Source organism: Hyperolius riggenbachi, chromosome 3 (genome assembly GCF_040937935.1).
Source record: "Hyperolius riggenbachi isolate aHypRig1 chromosome 3, aHypRig1.pri, whole genome shotgun sequence".
Lineage (NCBI taxonomy): Eukaryota > Metazoa > Chordata > Amphibia > Anura > Hyperoliidae > Hyperolius > Hyperolius riggenbachi.
Window position 1 is genome coordinate 508,699,888 of NC_090648.1, and position 16,938 is coordinate 508,716,825.

At 46.4% G+C, this 16,938-nt stretch overlaps 1 protein-coding gene across 1 annotated transcript in view; it reads right to left on the bottom strand.

Moving 5' to 3' along the window:
• Nucleotides 1-267: 267 nt before the first annotated feature.
• Nucleotides 268-16,938, bottom strand: part of FGF6 (fibroblast growth factor 6) — an 88,335-nt gene continuing 71,664 nt past the window's right edge. The window contains exon 4 of the mRNA XM_068273136.1: nucleotides 268-452. The gene's annotated coding sequence lies outside the window, so the exon portion shown is untranslated. The remainder of the gene's footprint in view (nucleotides 453-16,938) is intronic.

Below are 16,938 nucleotides of genomic sequence, written 5' to 3' on the forward strand. Positions count from 1 at the left end.
CATCACGCAGTGGTGACAGCCTGCAGTACCGCTACAGGACATCAGGTGTCATCATGCGGTGGTGACAGCCTGCAGTACCGCTACAGGACACCAGGTGTCATCACGCGGTGGTGACAGCCTGCAGTACCGCTACAGGACATCAGGTGTCATCACGCGGTGGTGACAGCCTGCAGTACCGCTACAGGACATCAGGTGTCATCACACGGTGGTGACAGCCTGCAGTACCGCTACAGGACATCAGGTGTCATCACGCGATTGTGACGTGATGATGACTTGACTTCTGACGCAGGCAGCCCAGGAGGAGTCTGGGAAGGTGATCTCGCTGGTTATCTTCTTTCTTCTTCCATTTGGCTGCACCGCGCATCACCAGATCTCTAGCGGTTATGTCCTTCTGCCTGCGCCCCTCTTCTTCTACTTGCCGGTCTGCGCCCAGGGTGGTTGCCGTGCCTGCACTGCCCAAGAAATGGCCGTGAATATGAGACTTGGTTCAATGTGTAATAAAACATTTAGTAAAACACATACAATCATCTCATAAGTTTATTTTTATTTCAGATTTGTCTTAAAGTGAACCTGAACTCTTGCACAAGACAGAAGGAAAACAGAGAATTGCACCCTGTGTGTATTTAGAGAGTTTAGCCTCTCTAATCCCCCCTCATCTATGACTAATCACAACTGTAATTCAGTCACTTGTGTCAGCTGACTGTCATGGCAGAGCAGCCAATTTGTAAACATAAGATGTTAACCCTATGTGTGCTTCCAAGAAAGCAGGAAGTAGACACGCTGCAGATTTATTGCAGGATTTGTATCAGCTGCAACAAAGACATGTTTTTAAAGGGTATTATGCTGTTGCTTATCTTTTAGAACATAGAGAAAGTTCTGAATTCATGTCAGCTTAAAAGGACAACTGTAATGAGAGGGATATGGAGGCTGCCATATTTATTTCCTGTTAAACAATACCAGTTGCTAGGCTGCCCTGCTGATCTATTTGGCTGCAGTAGTGTTTGAATCACACCAGAAACAAGTATGCAGCTAATCTTGTCAGATCGGACAATAATGTCAGAAACGCCTGATCTGCTGCATGCTTGTTCAGGGGCTATGGCTAATAGTATTAGAGGCAGAGGATCAGCAGAACAGCCAGGCAACTGGTATTGCTTAAAAGGAAATAATATAAATATGGCAGCCTCCATATTTCTTACACTTCTCATTTGCCTTAAAGAAAACCTGTAACATCAAAAAGTTCCCCTGGGAGGTACTCAACTTGGGCGGGGGAAGCCTCCGGATCCTATTGAGGCTTCCCCCGTCCTCCTGTGTTCCTCGGGGGTCCCGTTGTGCCCCTCCGAACAGCGGCAATGTAAATATTTACCTTCCCGGCTCCTGCGCAGGAGCTGTGGCGGTTCTCGGCTCCGAAATAGGTGGAAATACCCAATCGCCGTCGGGTCTGCTCTACTGCGCAGGAGCAAGTCTACGGCAAGTCTCCGGCGCCTGCGCAGTAGAGCGGACCCGTCTGAGATCGGGTATTTCCGTCTACTTCGGAGCCGAAAGCCGCAACAGCGCCCCCGCTGGAGCCTGGAAAGGTAAATATTGAACAGGCTGATGGATCTGTTGGGCCGCCGTTCGAAGGGTTGCAGCAAGACCCCCATGGGAGAGAGGATGGCGTGGGAAGCCTCATTGGGACCCTGAGGCTTCCCCCTCCCGAGGTGAGTACCCCCCGGGGGAACTTTTTTATGTTACAGGTTCTCTTTAAGCTTTGCTTACATAGGGGGGGTTGCACATTAAATAGGGGAAGAGGGAGATTGAAATAGAAGGTTTTCTTATGTTTGGAAGTAGAGGTTTTTGGGGTGGCACAGAGCCTACAATGGTAAAAGAAGATATTACCCTTATGCTACATTTCCACTGTAGTGTTATCATTTTTGCGTCCCAAAAAATCGTACAAGATTTTTCTGATTGGTGAAAATGTGCATGTAAATTTGTACGCATTAGTCAAATGTAACATAATCTGCCTAGTAACAGCTTAGTCATGACTGCTGACAACTTCCTGTAACCATGCATTTAATGCAAAATTTTGAGCAAATAAAGTGAAAATTCACATTGCTATGCGATGCCATTGCAAAGCATTATACGCGACTTGCGGGCGATAGGTGTAAAATATCCGAATAAAATAAGCAGGACCTCAGACATTTTCGCGTACGAACGCTTAGGAAAATTTGCATTCGATGGAAACGGCCTCATTCACTACCATTTGTTGCTAAACTAATGCGAATTTTCTAAGCTAAATATCTTTAAAGAGGAACTGTAACGACAAAACGGCCCCTGGGGGGTACTCACCTCGGGTGGGGGAAGCCTCCGGATCCTAATGAGGCTTCCCACGCCGTCCTGCGTCCCTCGGGGGTCTCGCTGTAGCCCTCCGTACAGCCGTGACGCAATATTTACCTTCCTGGCTCCTGCGCAGGCGCTCTGACGGCTGTCGGCGCCGAAGTAGGCGGAAATACCCGATCGCCGTCGGGTCTGCTCTACTGCGCAGGCGCAAGTCTCCGGCGCCTGCGCAGTAGAGCGGACCCGACAGAGATCGAGTATTTCCATCTATTTCCGTGCCGAAAGCAGCCACAGCGCCCCCGCTGGAGCCAGCAAAGGTAAATATTGAAGCTACAGTCGGCTTTGTCGCCGGCTGTTCGGAGGGCTGCAGCGAGACCCCCGTGGGACAGAGGAGGACGGGGGAAGCCTCATTAGGATCCGGAGGCTTCCCCCACCCGAGGTGAGTACCCCCCAGGGGAGGTTTTTGTTGTTACAGAGTCTCTAACAAAACGCACAAGTGGAAACCTAGCCTAAAAGCTCTGATCTGAGGAAGAACCACTTCCCATAAATTGGTGAGGGTGGCTGCTATGCAGCTTTACAGTTATTATTATTATTTATTGGATTTATGTAGCGCCAACATATTATGCAGCGCTGTACAATACATAAGATTACAGACAATGATAACAGGGGTGACAACACAGGTAATAAGCAATACACAACACAATACAGGTAATAATACAATACCAGATCACACATATTCACATATTCTGGGGAGGGTGCACAGTCATGTATGATACACAAGGAGAGAGGGCCCTGCCAAAGGCTTACAATCTAGAGGGAGGGGGTGGTGACACGATAGGAGGGGGTGCATCGAGAGGTTCTTCTATAGGATGGGGGCAGCTCTAGTAAAGTCCTGTAGTTCTCCATGGGAGTGCAAGATGCGTGGGGTGGTTAGGAGGAGGTCGTTGGAGGAGCAAAGTGGGCGGCCAGTTGTGTATCTGCTGACCAGGTCAGAGATGTAGGTCGGGCAGGACTTGTGTATAGATTTGTAGGCCAAATGTAGGACCTTGAACAGGGGCGTAACTAGAAATCACTGGGCCCCCCTGCGAATATTTGGATGGGGCCCCCCCCCCATAGGTGCCAAATAATCGTAATGGGGCATCGTTTCACTGTAAATTAATTGTAAAGTGGGCAGCATTTTACCAGACAATCGTAATGTGGGCCAGAAAATCGTAATGTGGGCAGAGTTCACCAGAAAATCGTAATGTGGGCCTTTAGAAAATCATAATGTGGGCAGAGTTCACCAGAAAATCATAATGTGGGCAGAGTTCACCAGAAAATCGTAACGTGAGCAGCAGTCACCAGACAATCGTAATGTGGGCAGCGTTCACCAGAATATCGTAATGTGGGACAGAAAATCGTAATGTGGGCAGCAGACACCTGAAAATCGTAATGTGGGCAGCAGACACCTGAAAATCGTAATGTGGGCAGCAGGCACCTAAAAATCGTAATGTGGGCAGCAGACACCTGAAAATCGTAATGTGGGCAGCAGACACCTGAAAATCGTAATGTGGGCAGCAGACACCTGAAAATCGTAATGTGGGCAGCAGGCACCTGAAAATCGTAATGTGGGCAGCAGTGACCAGAAAATCGTAATGTGGGCAGCAGTCACCAGAAAATCGTAATGTGGGCAGCAGACACCTGAAAATCGTAATGTGGGCAGCAGACACCTGAAAATCGTAATGTGGGCAGCAGACACCTGAAAATCGTAATGTGGGCAGCAGGCACCTGAAAATCGTAATGTGGGCAGCAGTCACCAGAAAATCGTAATGTGGGCAGCAGACACCTGAAAATCGTAATGTGGGCAGCAGTCACCAGAAAATCGTAATGTGGGCAGCAGCAGACACCTGAAAATCGTAATGTGGGCAGCAGGCACCTGAAAATCACAATGTGGGCAGCAGACACCTGAAAATCGTAATGTGGGCAGCAGACACCTGAAAATCGTAATGTGGGCAGCAGTCACCTGAAAATCGTAATGTGGGCAGCAGTCACCTGAAAATCGTAATGTGGGCAGCAGTCACCTGAAAATCGTAATGTGGGCAGCAGGCACCGCACCTGAAAATCACAATGTGGGCAGCAGGCACCTGAAAATCACAATGTGGGCAGCAGGCACCTGAAAATCGTAATGTGGGCAGCAGACACCTGAAAATCGTAATGTGGGCAGCAGTCACCTGAAAATCGTAATGTGGGCAGCAGCAGACACCTGAAAATCGTAATGTGGGCAGCAGGCACCTGAAAATCGTAATGTGGGCAGCAGCAGACACCTGAAAATCGTAATGTGGGCAGCAGACACCTGAAAATCGTAATGTGGGCAGCAGACACCTGAAAATCGTAATGTGGGCAGCAGTCACCTGAAAATTCCCCTCCAGCTAGTCAATGTGTGTGGGCAGCAGGCAGCGGGCAGCAGCGGGATACATACCTTCTTCCTTGCGTTCCATCGCCGCCTTCTCGCTCTAGCGGCTGACGTCACTTCCGCTTCCGGAAGTGACGTCAGCCGCTAGAGCGAGAAGGCGGCGATGGAACGCAAGGAAGAAGGTATGTATCCCGCCGCCGCTGCCCGCTGCCTGCTGCCCACACACATTGACTAGCTGGAGGGGAGAGCAGAGGGGAGAGCCCCGAGGTGAGAGAGAGGGGGGAACTTCCCCTCTCCCCGCCGACTGTGGGCAAGGCTTTCCCCTCATGCTGCCACCCCTCCAGCCCCCAAAAAACGGCCCCGAGCGGGCCCCAGGGGGGGGCCGGGCCCCCCGCAGGCGCAGGCGCTGCAGGGCCTATTGCTACGCCCCTGACCTTGAACCTGATTCTAAAGTGGATCAGGAGCCGGTGAAGGGATTTGCATAGAGGAGTTATAGAGACAATATGGTGGGAGGGTGTAGATTAGTCTGGCTGCTGCATTCATGATGGATTGTAGGTGGGCGATTCGGTTCTGAGGGAGGCCTCACAAGAGGGTGTTGCAGTAGTCCAGGTGGGAGATGATGATGCATAGACAAGGAGTTTGGCAGTGTCCGAGGTCAGGAAGGGGTCAGTTCTGTTTTCCGCTATATTACCAAATTGGAGTAATGGTGAATTCAACATCGGGCATAGAAAACCCATTTGTATTGGCCCTTGATTGGGAGTGGTAAGGGTTCTTTAGAGTTCTGCAAACATATCTTTAAAGAGGAACTCCAGTGAAAATAATGTAATAAAAAAAAGTGCTTCATTTTTACAATAATTATGTATAAATGATTTAGTCAGTGTTTGCCCATTGTAAAATCTTTTAAATCCCTGATTTACATTCTGACATTTATTACAAGGTGACATTTTTACTGCTGGCAGGTGATGTAGCTGCTGCATGCTTTTTTGCAGTTGGAAACAGCTGTAAACAGCTATTTCCCACAATGCAACAAGGTTCACAGACAGGAAACTGCCAGGAGTACCACGGTCCTCAGAGTTTCTTGTGGGAAGGGTTTCACCACAATATCAGCCATACAGCGCCCCCTGATGGTCTGTTTGTGAAAAGGAATAGATTTCTCGTGTAAAATGGGGTATCAGCTACTGATTGGGGTAAAGTTCAATTCTTGGTTTGAGTTTCTCTTTAAAGTGGGTAGACAGTTGAACTTGCCAAACTTTATCCAAAGCAGCGATATTCACCTTGGTTGGACCATCCCTTGAAATCTGGCTCAGGTCGTAGTCGCTTAATGATGACATCACCTCTGCATTTAGAGATAGAGACCAAAGGTCTGCCGTTGGCTCCAGAACCAGTCAGACTCCCAGCCGTGTGACACATCAAAGAACAATTCTTGGAAAGCAACTTAACTATCACTCTCAAATTACCCGTGTGTTTGGTATCCACCTTTAAGGCTGTCTACGTGTGTCCTTGAACACGCCAATATATATTGGAGTCTGAATTTCTCTAGACTTGTGGATCAGCTCTATGCCTCTATCCTTTGTTGACCCTGTTTGGATTTGGAAGACCAATATTTACTTTGCAAGGCAGCCTCCAGCTAAAACAAACCTGCTGCTCTGATATCCCTCTACCTACGTGAACCATGTCAAGTAGATGTAGGTCAGATTAACTCAGAGCTTTTAAAAGAGATTTGTCCATTGCTGAAAAGTATCTTCCATTTTTTTTCCAGAGCAGATAAGAGTTTTTTTTAATGTCTATTAAATACAAGCAGTGTATATTCCCTGGAACTGTTTTGTATCCCCAATATTATATAGCTCCCCAGTATAGGTAGCCAGATGTTCTCCCCACTATCATAGCCAAAAGTACCCTTAGTATAGGTAGCCCCCAGTATAGATAACTTCTCTCCATTGCTCTGCTCACTCTACTCTGCACCTGAGGCTCAGGAGGCTCACTGAGGACCCCGTTATTGCTACCAGACATAGCCATTGGGCCTGAACAGAGTGCTGGAAAAACAGTCTCACGGGCCTGTCAAGCCTGGATAATGGCCGGGCGTACGTTAAAAGGGGCGCTGGGAAAAAAGGGCGCGGGGTTTTTAAACGATAAACATGGATAACGTTTAAAAATATAATGTACTATATTTCGTTTAAAAATGATGTTTTATAAAGTTATAAATCATTAAATAATGTGCATGAAATCGGCAATTGTGAAAACGTTAATCTTCCGTTTAAAAAGTGAAACGTATAATAACGTTTAAAAAAAAATTAGTAAGTAACCCTCCCTGTACCTACCCCTAACCCCTAGACCCCCTGGTGGTGCCTAAACCTAAGACCCCCCTGGTGGTGCCTAAACCTAAGACCCCCCTGTGATAAGCATTAATAATGTTTCAAAAAAATATTGTGCGGTTTTCGTTTAAAAATAATGTAAGAAAAAAAAATTGTACTGTTTTTCATTTAAAAATAATGTTTTAAAAAAATATTGCACTGTTTTTTGTTTAAAAATAATATTTAAAAATGTATAAATCATTAAATAATGTGTAATCATGAGAAGCAGTTATAAAACATTAAAAGTCTCCGGGCGCCGCTTTTAAAACGTTATTTTTCTCCGGCGCCCTTTTTTCCTGTTGGGCGCCCATTAAACGATATTTATTATGGGAGTGAATGGCGGCGCCCGATTTGTCCACCTGCCTCCTGCGCCCTTTTTTACTGTTACCAATGGCCGGTGCCTGGTCTCTGCTAGATTGCTCACACAGCTGCAATAACTTGCAAAACAAAAAATTGAGACGGCACACTACTGGTGTTTTTGTCCACTTAATACAGCAAAAGTTTTGCAGCCAGTAGTGTGCCGTCTCAATTTTTTGTTTGTTTTTTTGTTTTGTTTTTGTTTTGCAAGTTATTGCCATGGGGCCCCCTTGGCTACAGGCCCTATAGCAGCCGCTATTGCTGCTAAGGTAATCCCTATGCCACTGCCGCAACAGCACATTAAAGTATTAACATTAATAACATGTACATAATGATTTTCAGATATTACGTTTATATCTTTATTTTACTGATACAAGCCACCTTCTTGGGGAAAAAAGACTGAATAATGATGATAGCACTTTTACTCCTACTTACTTTTTAGTACTTTTTGAATTGCAGAGAGAAATTCTTCCCTATGAGAAACTGAAAGGATACCAGAGGCAAAAAATATAGCAGAATGTAAGGATCCCTCCTGTAGCGTATTCTGTCCGGTGCAGTGAATCAGAATCAGAATCATCTTTATTTCGCCAAGTACGCCAGATAGCGTACCCGGAATTGTGTGTGGTGCACATGGCATTGGCAGAGACAGGACCAGACAAGGCCTGGCAGACATGAAAATAAATGAGTATACATGGTACAGACAATAGATACAATACTGCACAATATACAATGCAGGACATACAGTATACAGATCCGTGAGTCAGTTTAGGGTGTAGGGAGAGGTCTGCGTATGAGTTCATGGTTCAGAGTGGGCAACAGATGCAGTCTGTGATGCCTGATACAGATCATGGTTCAGGGTGGGCAACAGATATAATCCATTAGTCAAAGATCAGGGTGGCCAACAGTTACATGATACAGTCAAGGTTCAGGGTGAGCAGCAGGTACAGACCGGGTGCCGGTTACGGGTTTGTTTCCCAAGGACTAGAGTTTTCCGGCCTGGCAGGAGTTAGAGTTTAGAAGGAGGACTGCCTGGGGAAAGAAGGTGCACTTGCGCCTGGTGGTCTTGGAGGCAATTGCTCTGAACCGGCGACCCAATGGGAGGAGCTCAAAAAAGCGATTGCCTGGGTGGGAGGGGTCAAGAGAGATCCCTTTGGCCCTCTTTTCCAGTCTGGCGGTGTGGAAGAGATCAAGAGGTGGCAAGGGTGAACCTATGGTCTTTTCTGCAGCATGAATTATTCTCTGGAGTTTGTATTTGTCACTAGCTGTTGCCCCTGCATATGATGGAGGAGCAGAGGATGGATTCTACGGTGGCAGTGTAGAAGCTGATGAGCAGCTTCTTTGGGATGCCAAATTTTTTCAGGTGTCGCAAAAAGAATAACCTCTGCTGTGCCTTCTTTTGAATTTTGATAGTGTTCACCCCCCATCTGAGATCGCTAGTAAGAGTTGTGCCCAGGAACCGAGCACTCGGCGCCCTGGAGACTGCGGTCTCCCCAATTAGGACTGGGTGGAGGGTGGGGGAGTGTCTCCTGAAGTCTACGATCAGTTCTACAGTCTTTGCCGTGTTGAGGATGAGGTTATTTCCCCTGCACCAGTCGCAGATCCTCTCAATTTCGCTGCGGTAGGCAAGCTCTCCATAGTGGAGCTGCAAACGGACAGTTCTGGCTTATCTGCTTGCATTCGGTTGTGCATTCGCAATAAGTCACATTGTCATTTACAATCGCTCTGCAGTTCTGGGCAGCTCAGGATGCTGGCATCATTCCACCAATTGCTTGTTGCAGCTGAGCTGTGGCGAGATAGCCCTGGATTTCCTGCATGCATGTTGTTACATAATACTGCATGTATTTCTTATGGGAGTCCTTTGCATTCACAGCCAGCTAGCAATTGGTAATCAAGCCAGCTCAGCTGTGTGGAACTTTGCATACTTACATCCATTGGCTGATGCCAGTTTAAAAGTCTGACTCCCATTTTAGACCCCGCCCGTCATAGCGGTCAGTACGCTGGTCTGCTGGGCACCTTGTTACTCTGTATAGTTCTGTTATTGTAGTTCTATGCGACCTTATTACTTGTGCTTTAGCTCATTTCTTGATAAATATATATGCAGACTTGCTAATATATATTTATCCGTTAGTTGAGCCTTTTGTTATTTTTCTTATTATTGTGTATTGCCTAGTTCCATGCTTGATGGACGTTCGCTGCATCTGCGGTGGGTCAGTGAAGTCCATTATCCTGATAGCTTGGATTCTGCCATCACCACGTTAGTGACTGGTAGTATTCCTGCTACTCTAGTTTCTGGGAACGTAACTATAGGCTGCGGTTGCTATTAGTTACGTTCTATCCTGTAGTCTTGCCTGGGTGGATGCTTGCTGGTGACTGGTTGTTAGCCTGCTTGCTCTGCTCCTGTGGACGTGACTGTGAGCTGTGGTTGCTACTAGTTACGTTCCAATCTATAGTCCTGTCTTGTACCTGTCTGAGTGCTTGCTATCGCTAAGGGAGAGCAACATGGCACTGCACTGCCATTGTGTTTTATTTGTAGCGATATCAGAAGCCCAGAGCTGCAGTTGCTCTGGGCAACCTGTGTAGCCTCTTCCATATATTCAGCTACCAGCCTAGTTGCTCTGGGTGGTCAAAGTATAACCCCCAAGCATTACAGAGAAGCTGAAATGTATGGTGAGTCGTCCTGAGGCCCACCGCTCCCCCCCATTCTCCTTTCTGCCCCACTGATGCTGCTAATTGCCCTCCGGAAATGTCATGCGCAGTGATGTCATATGCATGCGCAGTGCACTCCGTCCACGCTGTGTGCTGTAGGACACGCACAGCCCAGTAAGCCTGACACAGCTGACTGAAAGAAGATCCCAGGGGGCTTTTAGGTGAGCTACAGGGGGCAGGGAGGAGAACGGGGGGAGCGGTGGGCCTCAGCACAAGTGGTGGTATATGCCTGCTCCCCCCGTTACGCAAAACATTTTGAGCTCTGGTATCCTTTAATAACCACAGAGGGCAAGGAGTTACCTTGTCTCAATACCCAATGCACCTTGAGTTCATGGAACAGCTCATTCTGCCTCTGACTGAGCCGCTCAAGGCCTGGACCTTTGTGGCCTCATAGAAATCCAGTCCTGAGCGTTACACAGACTGGCGCTACCACCACAGGAGCTTAAACAGCTGCACCAGGTCTGGCTGGAGTAGATGGTGGAGTGCATACAGATGGAGGGCCAGAAAGCAGCCCCAGGAAGGTAGGTATTGATTGTCCCTCCCCCCCCCCCCCCCCCCCCCCCCATGGCCGACATTATCTACAAACCCTTCCTTAGGCAGACGGTCGTCTTCGTATTTTATTAAGTCAGTGCTGAGTTGTCCATTAAGGCTCACGACACTATGGGATAGCCAGAATTGTAATGTAAAAGAATCAAACCCGTGGAGGGAGTGTTCTGCTAGAAAAGAGGGATGACGCCCTCTATGCAATGTTCAAGACAGGCAAAGATCTGGCACATTCCAAAGAAATATCTTTATTGGTTTCATGTACCAAAGGGGGCTTAGATGCTTTCCTTGCATTGAAAGACATCCATGGCTATAATTACTAGGTAATGCCCAGTGGTGTTGATCCAGGGATTTTATCTGATTGCCATCTGGAGTCGGGAAGAATTTTTTTTCTCTTTAGGGGCTAATTGGACCATGCCCTGTAAGGGTTTTTCTCCTTCCTCTGGATCAGCAGGGATAAGTGAGGGAGCAGGCTGGTGTTGTACTTTGTTTTCTGGTTGAACTCGATGGACGTATGTCTTTTTTCAACTCAAATAAGTATCTAGCTATGTAAAAGCATAGGGCCAACGTTTCAGAGCTGCGCAAGGCCCCTTTATCAAGGCACGATTTGCTCACAGGTAAAATCTGTCTGCAGCCGTGTTGTCGCTGCCATTTGCTGGATACACATCGTCCTGCATGAGTCGTGTCCTGAGAAAGCCTCTCTCCCTTCTTTTCCTGAAATAGGAGTTTAACATGACTGAAGACAGATTATGCCGGTGAGCAAATCTTGCCTTGATAAAGGGGTCCTACGTGGCTCCGAAACGTTGGCCCTATGCTTTTACATGGAACCAATAAAGATATTTCTTTAGATGTGCCAGCTCTTTACCTGTCTTTAAGTATGAAGGTATCTATCCTAATTTACCCTTGAACATCACATGTACTTGGTTTGGTCACTCTCAAATTGAATGCCCAATATATTTAGAATGAATTTGACTTTTACCCAAACCGAAACAGCACCGCTAGTAACAGTATGATTCCAGTCTTTCTTGTGTGGCAAAGTATTGTGTGCATTATACCTGCATTCTGTATACCACAGATATCTATCTGTGCTGATCGACCTCTAGATAAGGATTGTCCTGGTTTTATTACAATACAGCAGAAAGCATTCAGGTGTGAGAATGATGTGCGGGCTGCGAAGTGCTGACAATCGTTTCATCTAAATACCATCATAAATTGCCGGAGATTTGGCTTGTGGACCCAGTAATGACTATTGCCGGTGGTGCAGAAAAAGGTTTACAGCTGCAAAGAAAGACCTTCAGCAATCTATAGTGAGATACAAGAGTAAGACCGCAGAGATGGGTGGTGGGCAACGCAAGCGGGAATTGTGGTCCAGCAAGCTGCCTGCAACTTCCTACTGACAACTTCCTGTTAAATCAAAGTAATGTCATTGTTGTGGATACTAAAATTAGAGATGGCCCGAACAGTTCGACCGAGAACTTATTCGCGGTTGAACGGCAAACTATATGCGATTTCGACCCGCCCCCTATACTACATCATTAGGGTCAACTTCGACCCTCTACATCACAGTCAGCAGACACAGGGTAGCCAATCAAGCTACACTCCCTCCTGAAAACCCCACCCAGCTGTTCAGAGCACCTACCTACCTATGTGACCGCACGCAGTGTTATATACCACCACACCAGTCACTGCACCTGTTGACGGTACCTGTGTGTGTGACAGCTGCACATTTGTAATACCAATCACTGCATACCCACCTGTTCAGTGCACCTACCCACCTACGTGAGCGCACGCAGTGTTATATACCAGTCAGTCGCTGCACCTGTTCACGGTACCTGTGTGTGTGACAGCTGCACATTGCATTGATACCAGTCACTGCTTACCTCTTCACTGCACCTGTGTGACTGCACATTGTATTAGTCAAGTCAGTGCATACTTTTCACTTCATCTCCCCCAATATGGGCAAAACAGGCAGAGGCAGTCCACCCGGCAGGTCTGTTCGAGGTCGTGCTGTCATGATTTCATGCGGCCCTGGACCAAAATACAGTGTTCAGAAGGCGCTTGCCATCAACCCCCAAGATTGTCAGGGCGTAGTTGACTATTTAACACAGAACACCTCAGCTTCCGCACGGAAGCGTGACATATCTTCCTCCTCCTGCTCTGATTATGGCACCCCACTTAACACTCAGTCGGCCGCCACCACCAAAGTGCCATCACCCCAGGGCTCAGCAGTGTGGACATTTTTTTGTGTGTATGCCTCAGATGAGAGCAATGCCATCTGTATTCTCTGCCACCAAAAACTGAGCTGTGGAAAGACCAAGACCCGCATAGGGACAACTTCCTTACGAAGGCACATGATGACAAAGCACAAACTGCAATGGGATGACCACCTGAGGGAAAGCAGCACACAAAAGCAAAGCCACACACCGCAGGGGAAGATACCAGGCCGCAATTATTTCTCAAAAAAGGTGATACCCAAACTGTACCATGATGTTGAAAGGCAAGTGGTGGCATCTCTGGCACACAGCGTTGGGTCCATCTGACCACGTGGTTTGCAAAGCACGGTCAGGCCTGCCCGAAGACTAAGTCAGTCCTTACACACAGCATCTCTGCCTGCACGCCGTGTGACTGCCTGCCCGAAGACTAAGTCTGTCCATACACACAGCATCTCTGCCTGCAGGCTGCTTGACTGCCTTCTCCGCCACCACCAACAGGGTCCAAGACTCCAGGTGGATTCATAAATTTTTAAGGCTGCTGCTAGCAGCGGCCGCTATACTACTTTTTCTGGTGCGTGTACATGCCTGCCTAATTTTTCTGGCTGCACTGCAGCTGCAACAACAAAACAAAAGGCATGTACATGTGTCAATTCCACTTCGTGATCATTACCTTGCCGCGGTGAAGGGGCTTGCGTAACACAGTGAATCAATGACCGCCGGCTATATGAGTGTCTTGCGGGGGGGGGGGGGGCAAGATAATAAGGTCGTTGCTTCATTGTGGACAGACCAAATTTCATTCAGCTGGACAGTCACTGTTATGTCATTCAGCTACTTCAGCCCGGCGACCATATGGGCTGGAATGCGGTGCGTTACACAGTGAGTTTGGTCTGGCAGTGTGAAGCAGTACTCTCATTACAATCCCTGATTGATGTATACACATGCAAGACGTTTTTAAGCACTTTAGGCCTCCAATTTAGCATGCAATGCGATTTCTGCCCTTAAAACGCTGCTGTGTGTGAAATCCAGATTTTTCCCCGGGACTTTTGGCGTGTTTCCCACTCCTCCATGCAAAAACTCAGGTGTTAGACCCCTTCTTTTCCATCACATTTCTGGCCAGCATAAATGTTTCTAGTTTACAAAGTTTGCTTTACCATTGAAGTCTATTGCGGTTCACGTCACAATCGGAGGTTCGAGCTATCTCTAACTAAAATCCCCTCCCCTTCACAAATCACGGGAGTCAGCTCTTAAAGTGACACTGAAGTGAAAAAAAAAAACTCATGATATAATTAATTGGTTGTGTAATACGGATAATTAACATTAGTAGCAAAGAAAATAGTGTCATATTTTTATTTTCTTATATATATCTATATATATAAAATCGGATGTATGTGTGTGTGTGTGTGTGTGTGTATGTGTGTGTGTGTGTGTGTATGTGCCGCGATCACGCGAAAACGGCTTGACCGATTTGAACGAAACTTGGTACACAGATCCCTTACTGCCTGGGATGATATGTTCTGGGGGTCTCGCGGCCCCCCTGCACACGTGGGCGGAGCTAAAAACAGCAAATCAGATTCCACCCATTCAAGTCAATGGAAAAAATGTAAAAGACTGCCATTCTCACAGTAATCAAGCCAGAGTCCCCACACTTGGCACAGTTGGTCACTTGGTGACCGAGGTTGCAAATCCAGGAAAAGGGGGTGGAGCATAAAACAGCCAATCAAATTTCAGCCGTTCATTTTAAATGGGTAAATGTAAACGGCAGCCATTCTTAGACTGTTAATCGCAGGGTTCTCAAACTTGCCACACTTGGTCACTGGGTGAATGCGATTAATATTCAAGAAAATGGGTGGAGCCTATAACAGCCAATCAAAATTCACCTATTGATTTTCAAGGGGAATATTTGAACTGCTGCTATTCTTACACTGTTAATGGCAGAGGCTTCAAATTTGCTACAGTCGGTCATTGGGTGACTGGGGTCCAAATTCACTAAAGGGGCGGGGCCACATACAGCCAATCAGATTTTCTTGGTGGATAAACTGCTTCCATTCACACATTTTTGATGCCAGGAACCTGACAGCTCACAAACTTGGTCATTGAGTGACTGTGTGTCAAGGTTTCAAAAAGTGGGCGGAGCCAAAAGAACTTTTACTGGGAAAATATAAACTGCAACCATTTTTAAACCGTTAATGGCAGGGTTCTCAAACTTTGCACAGTTGGTCATTGGTTGACAGATTAAGATTTTGGAAGGTGGGTGGAGCCTACAACAGCCAATAAAAATTCACCTTTTGATTTTCAAAGGGAATATTTCATCTGCTACCATTCTCTTATACTGGTAAAAGCAGATGCCTCAAACCTGGTACAGTTGGTCACTGGGTTACTAGGGTCCAAATTCAGGAAGGGGGCGGAGCCACAAACAGACAGATTTGTTTATTTTTCAATGGGAATATACAAAGTATTGATACCAAGGACCCCAAAGCTGATAAACTTGATAATTGAGTGACTGTATGTCAAGGTTAGAAAAAAAGTGGGCGGTGCCAACGACTTCATTTTTTACATTGCAGGGTTCCCAAACTTTACACAATTGGCCACTGGGTGACTTGGATGAATATTCAGAAATCTGGGTGGAGCCTACAACAGCCAATCAAAATGTACCTATTGATTTTCAAGGGGAATATTCACATTGCTACCATTCTTACACTGTTAGTGGCAGAGGCCTCAAACCTGATACAGTCAGTCATTGGATGACTGGGGTCCAAATTCACTAAAGGGGTGGAACCACAAACAGCCAATCAGATTTGTTAGATTGATTTCAGCCATTCTGTTATTGGCAGGGTTCTCAAACGTGACACAGTTGGCCACTGGGTGACTGGGATATAATATTCAGAAAAGTGGGTGGAGCCTACAGCAGCCAATCAAAATTCACCTTTTGATTTTCAAGGGGAATATTTACATTGCTGCCATTCATGCTCTCTTAATGGCAGAGGCCTAACATCATAAACTTGGTCATTAAGTGACTGTATGTCAAGATTAGAAATAGTGGGTGGAGCCAAAAACAACTAACTTTTTACATGGGGAAATGTAAACTGCAGTTTTTCTTACACTGTTAATGACAGGGTTCTCAAACTTCACACAGTTGGTCACTGGGTGACTAGGATTAATATTCGGAAAAGTAGGTGGAGCCTACAACAGCCAATCAAAATTCACCTATTGATTTTCAAGGGGAATATTGAAACTGCAGCCATTCTCACACTGTTAATAGCAGAGGCCTCAAACCTGCTACAGTCAGTTGTTAAGTGTTCGGGGTTCAAATTTAGTAAATGGGCGGAGCCAAAAACAGCCAGATTTCTTTGCTGGATAAACTGCTTCCATTAGCACAATTTTGATGCCAGGAACCCAAAAGCTCACAAACTTGGTCATTGAGTAGTGACTGTGTGTCAAGGTTACAAAAAGTGGGTGGAGTTAAAAACAGATTTTTCTGGTAAATTGTAAACTGCAGCCCTTCTTCACAGTTAATTGTTACTGGGTGACTGGGATTAATATTCATAAAAGTGGGTGGAGCCTAAAATGCCAATCAAAAATCACATGTCACTTTTCGAGGAGAATATAAAAATTGCTGCCATTCTTGCACTGTTAATGGCACAAGCCTCAAACCTGGTACAGTTGGTCATTGGGTCACTGAGGTTCAAATTCAGAAAAGGGGACAGAGCCACAAACAGTGCATCAGATTTGTTTCATTTCATGGGAAAATACAAATTATTGATGCCAAGGACCCCCAAAACTCTCAAACTTGGGCATTGAGTAGTGACTTTGTGTCCAGGTTACAAAAAGTGGGCGGAGCCAAAACAAATTACACTGGGAAAGTGTAAACTGCAGCCCTTCTTACACTGTTTATTTCAGGGTTCCTAATCTTTGCCCAGATGGTCACTGAGTGACTGAGATTAATATTCAGGGAAGTGGGTGGAGCCTATAATAGCCAATCAAAATTCACTTGTTGATTTTCAAGTGGAATATTTAAATTGCTGCCATTTTCACACTGCTAATAGTAGATGCCTCAAACCTGCTA